This window comes from Hemicordylus capensis, chromosome 2 (genome assembly GCF_027244095.1).
Source record: "Hemicordylus capensis ecotype Gifberg chromosome 2, rHemCap1.1.pri, whole genome shotgun sequence".
NCBI classification, from domain to species: domain Eukaryota; kingdom Metazoa; phylum Chordata; class Lepidosauria; order Squamata; family Cordylidae; genus Hemicordylus; species Hemicordylus capensis.
In genome coordinates this window covers 181,441,662-181,452,784 of record NC_069658.1, presented here as the reverse complement: position 1 = coordinate 181,452,784, position 11,123 = coordinate 181,441,662, and the positions used below count along the sequence as shown (strand labels likewise).

The 11,123-nt window shown below is 46.9% G+C and overlaps 1 long non-coding RNA gene across 1 annotated transcript; it reads right to left on the bottom strand.

Annotated features, from left to right (window-relative positions):
• Positions 1-2,202: 2,202 nt before the first annotated feature.
• LOC128342277 (uncharacterized) lies at positions 2,203-10,904 on the bottom strand. Its single transcript, XR_008314885.1, has 3 exons — positions 10,347-10,904; positions 4,375-4,580; positions 2,203-2,437 (listed from the first exon to the last, which is right to left on the bottom strand). It is a non-coding gene; the product is annotated as an uncharacterized LOC128342277 (long non-coding RNA).
• Positions 10,905-11,123: the final 219 nt, after the last annotated feature.

Below are 11,123 nucleotides of genomic sequence, written 5' to 3'. Positions count from 1 at the left end.
CAAGATCAGGGCCTGTGTGGGCCTCGATTTTTAAATTGCATCCCCCAGTTTGACTGAGCACACAATCTCTAGGTTCCCTTAGAGTGAATTGGGCATGATACCATTTTTTTAAAAAATACCATTGTCTGGGCAGCTTTAGGACAGTGGACTGCAGTCCCATGAGCTTGGAATCTCCAATGGCTCAACTGGGCAAGACGATTGGTGTCTTTAAATTCTGTCAGGGCCTTGTGGACATATTTTTTAGCCAGGGGTGTAGTGTTAAATTTGGATCGACTGACCACCCACTTTTATTCATGCTCTTGATCAAGACTGAATCAAATGCATCACGTTGCGTGTTTTATATGCGCTGTGTCCCAAGTGTTTGGTGACCCATGAAGAGATGACTTCTTGTTTAGTGTACTCATGGCCATCTCGGATCCTTATTCCTTACTCAAGGAAAAGTCTCAGGCCATGTCCAACACAACTGATGCAGACTTGAACAGCCGTATATTAAGCACCTTCTCTCTTTCTGTTCCGATTCTGCCCCCAAACTGAGCTGAACAGACCCAAGCCCAGAGATGGAAGTGGAGCTGAAAAGGCTGGAGAACAGCAGAGACTCTCTCAAGGCTGGCTTCTACGAATCCTTCCGTGGACTGCATCCTCCCCATGACTCCGATGACAGCAGCAATGGACCGAGATAGAACCTACATTACGTGTTCAGGACTACAGAAATCCCCCTCCCCTTGGCCTCGTGAAGAGGGGAGGGAGTTTGTCCCAGCCCCGCTCTGCACGAGGCCCAAGAAGCGGGCCGATTGGCCCTTTGGGTTAGGGGGCGGGGTTTCAGCTGGGATCGGCCGATCCCCGCCCTGTTCTCCTCAGTTTGGGCCAGGCATTCCCCTCCCTCCCTCCCTGGTACAGAGCGGGTCTAGCGACTGGTCGCCCAACGGGGCCGAGTAGGAATTTTTTGCTCCCAACGCATTGGCCACTGTTGGGGTTTTTTTCGCCTACTCCGTTCTGTGTTCCAGGTGTGTAGTTAGAGTTAGGCCGGTCACAATGGCAGTAACAGTGCGGGCGGGGTGGTAATTCGAGGGTTAGAACATCGGTGAGCACCCTTGGATATTGAAAAGGGTGATTGGTCTATCGCTCCTTTGTGGCCTGTGCAGCACGGGGAGAATGGATTGCCATGAAACCTGCTTCAGGACTTCACCCACCTTTGGGCTGAGCGGTCCGGGGTGGGCGAAGACCTTGAAGTATCCAGATCCTCTCTTACGAAAGGGGGGGTTGGCTTTGAAGGAATTGGGCGGGGCGTACCTGCCCGTTTCCCGAGCCAGGGTGTGTCGCCCAGTAAGGTGCTGGGTAGGACGTCAGAGTTCTAACCCGGTCCTATTGGCCCGCACTGTTCTCTAAGGGTGATTAGTCACATGGTGTTCCAGTCCGCCATGTCTTTTGTTACAGTTAATAAAGTTGTGGCCCTTTTACCCATACTAAGTCTACGTGTCTTCTTGGGCTGGGGTCTGGGGACAAGGATTCCACTTTTGTGTGCTGATCAGGCGCACACTGCCTTGATTCTTCCACTCGGAACAAAACTCATTCCGCGCACAGATGAAAAAGATCAGAGGGAACATTCAGAGGCACTCTTACCCCTGAATTTCTGGGTGAACTCCAAGGCCTCCACACATCCTGGGGGCCCCAACATCCTTTTTAGTCTATCCTGGCCCATTGTTTTCCAGGCGACCGAGCATGACTGTTGCCTGCACCGGAGTTGACTTCTGCTTTAAAGACAATGGGGGGAGTGGGGAAAGAAATATGTATGATGGAAATATGTTACGCTGCGTGCTGAAATGTTCCTGCTAACGCATATTTCCATAAATATAACTGTTTTTTATTCATACATTCTTGTGAGTTCAGTTTCTGTTTGCATTCTAAAGAACCCATGTGTAAATGATACTGCATGTGTCATGATGTGTGTGTGTGTGTGTCTGTGTGTAAGGGATTGTGCTTAACTTGCAGTGGGGGGGAGGGGGCTCCAAAGGCCTTCAGTTCCAGGCTCCAAAATCACCTCGGTGCACCTCTGGGAAAACTGCAAGGGAAGCTCTGATTCTCTTCTCCGCTCAGGGGAAGACAGGGGAAGGTTTTTGTCTCAGGTCCCCATTCTGCTCTACCACAGTGCTATACCAGATAGCACAGTAAAAATTGGCCTCATCTTCAGCCTGGATACTGGTGATGGTTAAATAGCCGTTGTCTCCAGAGGCAGAACCAGTGAACCGATCTGGGATCCCTTCTCCTCTGCTGCAACCACTACAGTGCACAAAGCGAGGGGCCTGTCCAGATCTCTGTTGATACCAGTAAAAGCTGCCTCAGCGACCACCACTGCTTTTCGTGCAGGTGAGTTTTGCTGTTTGGCCCAGGGACGCAGACTGGGAGGCAGGCTGAGTCACACTTGCCTGGGAATGGACACCTTTACAAAAAAGACAAACCAACAGTCAAGATATCCGTACATTAATGCTGCCTTCATATATCACATAATGATTTTCCCGATGAATACTGAAGATACATTGCTTTGTGGTCAGAGAGCAATGTGATGCGGGCCCTGCATTCCCTTACCTGAGCAGTAATTGAGAAGCATCAAGAATAACAGAGTCCAGGCCGTGGTGAGCTCTCTAGAGCAGTTTAACTGAAGTCAACAGAGAACCATGCGGGATCTCCCCCTTCCTTCCTTAAATCCTCCATCGCTGAAGAAAAGCCCCTTGAAGCAAATTTGTTCTGTGATCATTGGCTCTGCTGGAGCGTCATAAAGTAAAGTAAAGTTGTGCCGTCAAGCTGGTGGCGACCCCTGGCGAACACAGAGCCCTGTGTGATTTTCTTTGGTAGAATACAGGAGGGGTTTGCCATTGCCATCTCCCACACTGTGTGAGATGATGCCTTTCAGCACCTTCCTATATTGCTGCTGCCCGATAGAGGTGGTTTCCATAGTCTAGGAAACATACCAGTGGGGATTCGAACCAGAAACCTCTGGCTCCCTAGGCAAGTTCCTTCCCCACTGTGCCATTAGGTGGCTTGGAGCTTCATAACTTCTCTGAAAATACGTGTTCCTCTAGGAACATAGGAAGCTGCCTTATATTAAATCAGACCACTGGTCCATCTAGCTCACTCCTTTCTATACAGACTGATAGCAGCTTCTCCAAGGTAATGTAGGTGAAGAGATGAAATATTTTTCAAATCTAAGCTATATAGCAATGTAGGATTCAAATAAAGAAACAGAACACACAATTTGCTGTGTATGCTAAACACCTTTTGGAGTTTTTTGATCTTCAGAGATGATTCATAGATGTCATGAATAAATAAATAGCCATACAAGTCCTATTTAAACACATTTTGAGAACATACCACCAAGGACTTTGATTTTCCTCCACTTGTATGGACTCCTTACAATCATTACATAAATGTTAATTTCCTTTGCAATTGAGAGAGCCAGGCAACTGCAATATTTTTTTAAAGATATAGACATTGATTGATTGATTGATTGTTCAAATAACAACCTCCTTCTACCTGGGTTCTACCCGGATTTGGGTGCTGTGTGTACTCCCAATTTTCAGCTGAGTGGAAGCAAGGTTGGAGAAAAACCTGGGTAGCTTTTCCTCCTACCTTGCTTCCACACAATCGCTTCTCCACAACCAAAAATTGGGAGCACAGATAGCTCCCAAACCCAAGTAGAACACAGTTTTGGGTTGTGTGAATGACCTCGATATGTGACCAGGGTTTCTGCATTTAACCATATGCGCACTTTGGCCCTGAGTGGCACAAGGCAAAGCAGAACCCCTCTAAAGGAGACAGTTGCAGGCACAGAACACATTCAGGTTTGGGAGCCCTCACTTTGAGAAGGAGGAATGAAGGTTTTTGTCTCAGTTCCTCATTCGCCTGTGCCACCGTGATACACAGCAGTACTCCACTCCCTGGCCCCACAGTAATAATTGGCCTCATCTGCAGCCTGGGTGTTTGTGATGGTTAAATAGCCAGTATTCCCCAATGCAGACCCAGTGAACCGATCTGAGGCCCCTTCTCCCTTCTTGCTGGTGTCATAAATCAGAAGGCGAGGGGCCTGTCCAGGCTTCTGTTGATGCCAGTAGAAGTCGTCACCCCAGTTATTACCACTGTGTCTTGTGCAGGATAGTTTAACGGTTTGGCCCAGGGACACGGACTGAGTGGCCAGCTGATTCACCATTGGCTGTGTCCTGACACCTTTACAAGAAACACAGAACAGCAATCATGGCCTTAGTACCTTCTCCCTGCTCTGAGATAGCACATCATCGCTAGGTTTCTCCCTTAAATACAGAGCATCAATTGCTCTGCGGTCTGTGCTTCAGGTTATGCAAACTGCATCCTCCACACCCTTACCTGAGGCGTAACTGAGAAACGTGAGGAGAAACAGAGACCAGGGCATGGTGGTGAAAGGTGAGGCAAGAGTGTAGGTCTGTCTGGAATCTTCCTTCTTCTTTCTTACATCGCCCAGGAACTGAAGAATGGTCCACCATGCAAATCTGCTCACGCTCATTGGCTGTGGTCGAAATGGAACTCCACCGCTGGAGGAGGTGATACCTGAGCTGAGCCAATGACATGAGGTCAAGGTTGACCTCAATGGCATGAGACCAAGCTTGATCCATGATTTAATGTAAATGTAAAACCATAAATCGATGCAATGTAAGTTGCCCTAAGTTGCATTCATTTCCTGTAATTGTATATATGTTTTCTTTTTGTTTCTGTTTTTGTTTTCTGGTCGTGGATTGTAATAAATGTTAGCTAATCTCAAAAAAGAATGAAAAATGAAAGGCAATCAATGGCCATTGGGAGGATATACCACCCTCTTCCACTGATTAATTTTATTTGTTACAGAGGGTGCATATTCTTCTTGATGGATGAAACCGCATATGAACGGGGCCTGTCTCTAAACCATCCCAGAGTTCCAGAATATGTTCTTGGGTAGAGAAAGACATATTTTGGACCTTGATTGAAGCATAAATAGACAATAGAAATAGATTCTTTGTCACTGGCCTGGAAGCCAATGTTAAGAGAGTCCTCTACTCCCTTACCTGAGTAATAACTGAGGAGGGCAAGAATGCCCCTTCCCCCGGCCTCATGCTGGGGGAAGGGCGATTTGTCCCAGCTCCCTAGCACGGGCCCCAAGAAGCTCCTGATTGGGCCTCAGCGTCTGGTGGGTGGGGCTAAGGTTGCTGCTCCAGCAGCTCCCCATCCCGAAGGATCAGTCTGGAGCGCGATTCCTCCACCCTCCTTTCCCTAGGAGTAGAGCGAGTCTAGAGGCTGGTTGCCCTCCTTGGGGGCTGAGTAGGAATTTTTGGCTCCCAATGCATTGGCCATGTTGGGGGGGGGGTTCCGCCTACTCCGTCCTGCTACCCTAGCATCAATGGTTAGATAGTTAGGTCATGGCTTGGCAGGGACAGTGCGGGATGGGTGGTAAGTAGATGGGATGGAACATTGGTGAGCACCCTTGGACAGTCAAAACAGGTGATCGGTCAATCGTTCCCTTGTGGTTTGTGCGGCCCAGGGAGGACGATTCTCCATGAAACCTGCTTCAGGCACTTCACATACCGATGGGCTGTGCGGTCCGGGGTGTGCAAAGACCTGGAAGGATCCAGGCCCCCTTGGGGGTTGGCCATGAAGGGGAGGGAGAAGGTTTTCCATCTGCTGCCTTCCTGAGCCAGGGTGTGTCGCCCAAGCTAGGCACGGGGGAGGATGCGGTAGTCCAAACCCGGTCATTGCTAGGCCCCGCACTGTCTTGGGGAGGTGGGCTTAACCCTATCCAGTCCGCTAATCCAATTATAGTTTATCAATAAAGCTGTGACCCTTTTTACCCACTACATTCAGGAACTCCAATCACAATTTATTTTAGCTGGGGATGATGGGAGTTGTAGTTCCTCAACAGCTGGACAGCCAAGGTTGCCTACCGCTGCCTGAAGGAGAATATCTTACATCAGAGAGTGCTCCCATGTATTTTATTTATTTTTACATTTTATATCCCGCTCTTCCTCCAAGGAGCCCAGAGCGGAGTACGACATACTTGAGTTTCTCCTCACAACAACCCTGTGAAGTAGGTTAGGCTGAGAGAGAAGTGACTGGCCCAGAGTCACCCAGCAAGTCTTATGGCTGAATGGGGATTTGAACTCGGGTCTCCCTGGTCCTAGTGCAGCACTCTAACCACTGCACCACGCTGGCTCTTGGATGTAGTCACCCATCCAAAAGCAAACCAGCATGGACACTGCATAGCAAAAAGAACAATCCATGCTCCCTTCCACAAGACCAGCTCTCTTCCTCAGAGCCTCGAGTGCAGATTCTATGACCATATGAAGCTCTGATTCAAAGCAGTTCTAATATGGGCCTGCCTCCATTTGTTCTGGAGCGGCTGGCTTTATTTTCAGAATGGATAGAAGCATATATGGATGGGGCCCATTCTAGATCGGACTAGAGTCCCAGGCTATGTTCTTGCATAGAGGATGATGTTCTTGCATAGAGAGGAGAGCTGGTCTAGTGAAGAGAGCTGGTATTGTGGTGACAAGCATGGCCTGGCCCCCTAGCTAAGCAGGGTCCAACCTGGTTGCATTTGAATGGGAGACCACATGTGGTAGCAAGCATGACTTTTCCCCTTAGCTAAGCAGGGTCTGCCAAATGGGAGACCACATGTGTGATCGCTGTAAGATATTTCCCTTAGGGGATGGAGCTGCTCTGGAACAGGGATGTGCGTTTCGTTTCGGATACAAAACGTTTTGTGAACAAAACAAGCCATTTCGGCTGTTTTGTAGCCAAAACAAAACACCCAATGCTCAAAACAGAAAATGTTGTAGCCAAAACAAAACGTCCCTGTTTCGGATACAAAATGTTTTGTTGTTTCGGCTGTTTTGCAACTCCATTTTGCAATCGCAAAAAGTCTTTCTCCTTCAGTCTTTCTCCTTGAGTCTCCATTTTGAGTTTTGACATCTGTTTGACTTTCCAGCCCTTCCAGCCCGCAGATTGGCCAGCGAAAGCATGGGCTGATCTGCTGGCAATTGCCTCCTTGTTCCTTTTAAGCAAATTGAAGGGTAAATTTTACCCTCATTGGCCAGTGGGGCAGTGTGCATTTCATTGTTGTTGTTTCACACTGTTGTGTGTAGATCAATTGCATTTCGGGCGGGGGGGATGTGGATGTGCATGACCTTTGGAAATCTGCCTGATTTTTTCCAAAGCTCTGCTGTTGTTGTTGTGTGATGTTGATGTTATTTGGGGTGGATTGGGGCAGAAAGGGGGCTTTAGGGGCAGAAGGGTGGTTCAGGTGGTAGTGCCCCAATGGGTGCCTGCCACAACCCAGATTCCAAAGGAATAGGGCAAAGGGCTGATTTCTTAGGAATTGTTGGAAGTTTACGCTTCTTTAAGCACCCCCAGGGAATAATGGAAGTTTCAGCAGACCCATAACTCCACCTGGGGGGCACTGGGGTGGCTGGGAGTGAGTGGTGGTGTAGTGCACATAGGGTGCCAACCACCCCCATGGGTTGCTAACCCATGGGGTGCTGGGTTCTGTTGTTTCTGAGGTGTTCTGAGTGTAGATTCTCTGGTAGCAGATGATATTTTCAAAGACAAACCATGAATCCACTCTCATATGCTACCAGAGAATCTGAATCTACACTCAAAACATCTCAGAAAAAACAGAACCCAGTACCCCATGGGTTAGCAACCCATGGGGGTGCTTGGCACCCTATGTGGTCTACACCACCACTCGCCCTGGGACACCCTGGTGCCCCCCCCAAGTGCAGTTATGGGGCAGGAATTATGGAGGTCCATCATTCCCTATGGGGAAGAACTTGACAGACACGCAAACTCCATTGCATCTTTAAAAATCATCTCCACTGGGCACTACCACCCACCCTACTGTGCTCTGGGCCACCCCTTCCCCCCCCAACATGAAGCTATACTTTTGCTAAAACCTCATTTCTTCCCTAAGGGAAAAGTCCTATACTTTAAAAATTCACCAAAACCCAGCCCTTTGCCCAATTCCTCTGACATTTGGGTGGTAGTTTCCACCCATTGGGCACTACCACCCCCACCCACTAGTTTTTCCCTGGGGCCATTTTTAAAAAATCCAAACGTTTCGGATTTGGATTTTGCAATTTCGAACAAAGAACAAAATTGGGGTGTTTCGGATTGGCTGGTTTCGAACAAAGAACAAAACGGGGGTATTTTGGATTCGGGCCAAAAACAAAACAGAAAAACAAAACAAAATGCACAACCCTAGAAACAAGAGATGAAGTGGTAAAATTAATAATGGTAAAGTGGGTCCAAGAATTAGGTTATAATATTAATTTAGAGGTCTGGGAGAAGCAGTGGAAGAAAGATCTCAAACTCACAGTGTGTTATAATGCAAAAGAAAATCTGATAAAATTGATGCATGGCATTTAATACCTAAGAAATTAGCTTTAATTTACAAAATGTATCTAATAAGCATTGGAGATGTAAAGAAAGCGAGGGATCCCTTTATCACATGTGGTAGTCCTGCAGAGAAGTAAAGAGGCCTTAGGATAATTTAAAAAGACTCTCACAAGAGATTTGAACCCTTTTTGTTGGGTATAATCAATGAAGAAATCCCGAAAGAAAACAGAAATTTCTAAATGTATTGTATTAGTAAGGGATGGCCATTTAGCAAGTTTTCTAGAAGACTGGAAACTCTCTTTGTGGTACAGGAAAAACAATGCAAATGTAAATTTGAACCTCTCCATGAGGCCTGAAATATAAAAATAACAGTCGGGGAATTTGTTTGAGTAACGAACTAAAGGATTATGATGGTAAAATATGAAGAAAATATTTATATGAGAGCAAATATAGATGTTATAGTATAACTATGTTGAAAGATGAACTGGAAGTCACATTGGTATACAGAAAACCAATAAAAATATAAATGCAAAAAAAGAAAAAGAAAGAAAGGTTGGTGTAGGGAATTGTCCAAGACTGGTCCTCTTGTGGACTGTATTCATGTGGGAAATGTGGTTCAGACAACCCTTCCAGAGAGTTTCAATGACCAAAATCTATCTGAGAGAGGTCTTAAGAAGCAGCTTTTTCAAGAATCCCAAACCAGTCCAAGAAGTCCAATGGAAGAGATGTGCTTTTGCCTGGTTTTAAGGATCGGCTGAGCAGCTTCAGAGCGGAATGATCCAATCCTTGCTCCACCATTTGTTCCCTAGACTGGTGGTGTCATTTTCATTTCTGCAAGAGTGCTTTGAGGTAAACATTCTTCAGTGGCTCCATTCAACTCAACCATGGAAGCAATGACAAACTCAAACATACTGTGATAGGTCACCGCTTACAGAGAAATGGTGAGGGTGGTTGACAATAATCTCATGATCAGTATCAAGTACCTTTCAGTTAACATGTTTGCTCCGTTAATCTCAGCTAAGGGGAGGGGTACTTTGGGCATTTTTCTGCCGGAAGCAGCGCGGCTCCCGTTGCAGCACACGGTCGCCAAAAAGCAGGCTAGGCTCCCTTAGCCCGCTTTTTGGCGATCGTAAGAATCGCCTCATGGTCTTTGATGAGAGGAGCACCACTACATTTGGCATGGACAGCTGCGGTTGAAACGGCACATGGACAGGAAGTGTGTGCCTTTCCAGAAGGTACCGTTTGGCCGCGACCCTGGAGCCTATGACAAGTCAGACCTGGCAGGGCAACGGTAAACTTGTCTTTCTTTATTCAGGTGTATCATTGGGTCTTTCTTGCAAAGCACAGCTGTCAGACTTGCCTTACGACTCGACTGCAGTATAGCTGACAACTGTTAGATGAAGTCAGATGTGTAGGATGCTAAATTCAATAGCTGTAAATAAGTAAAAATGGTTTTATAGTGGACTGTACAGGCAATGGGTCCCCCCCTCTTTTTGCTGTCTCTTGCATAATAGGAGCCAGCGTGGTGTAGTGGTTAGAGTGCTGGACTAGGACCGGGGAAACCCGAGTTCAAATCCCCATTGAGCCATGATACCTGCTGGGTGACTCTGGGCCAGTTACTTCTCTCTCAACCTAACCTACTTCACAGGGTTGTTGTGAAGAGAAACCTAAGCATGTAGTACACCACTCTGGGCTCCTTGGAGGAAGAGTGGGATATTAACAACAACAACAACAACAACAATAAAATCACCATCAACCAATTACAAAAAGCAATTTTACTGGGAACAGACTATATACTGCGACAATATCTATAACAGCAACAACATTGACAATAAAATTCAGCCATCCCATGTCCTTGGGAAGTACTCGATGTCTGGATAAAACAAACCAGTCAATAACACCTGTCTGACTGTGTAAATAAATAAATAAAAATTAATAATAATAGAACTTGAAGTTACCCAGTGGCACTAGATTCAGGACAGTCTGCTTTGCACCATGCATCATTATGTTGTGGGATTCCCTTTGAGGTCTCGGGAGTGCCACTGGCTTTGGTTAAGAATTACACCAATTAATGGAAGATAGGTCTGTCAATAGACAGGTGAGCTCTGGGGAGCCCAGTGAACAAATGCAGGTATCCCTCTGAGGGCTGGATGCTGAGGAAAAACAGAAGAAAGAAGAGGGAAAGGCAGAGTGGACTTGCCCCAGCTTGTGCCCCATTTTATCCTCTGATGCAAGTCTCTGGAAAAAAAGATACTTTCCCCCTGCTTAGTTGCCTATGTGCCGTGAGCTTTTGGAGTTGCTTCTTGTGAATGGGTGGAGTTTTTTCAGAGAATTGGAATGGAAAGAGACAGACTGTACTTGCTGCCTATCTGTCTGACGTACAACTGTGCTAGTGGTTGGTTGGTGGTTTGGGTATTTTTCTATCTCCCAGGGGTATATCTAGGGTAGGGCAGGCAGGGCACATGCCCTGGGCGCCACTTGAAGGGGGGCACAATTTCTTAAAATTAATTTTTTTTTAAAAAAGGCCACCAAAAACAAAATGGCCACTGCACATGCTCACATGGCCTCTGTGAGCCCTAGGCCATGCCAGGCCTCGCAGAAGCCATTTGAGCATGCACGGTGGCCATTTTGTTTTCAGCAGCCATTTTTTTAAAAAGTATTTTAAAAAATGGCCACTGCACATGTTCAAATGGTCTCTGCGAGGCCCTAGAGGCCAGCGGTGGGAGGGGTAACCT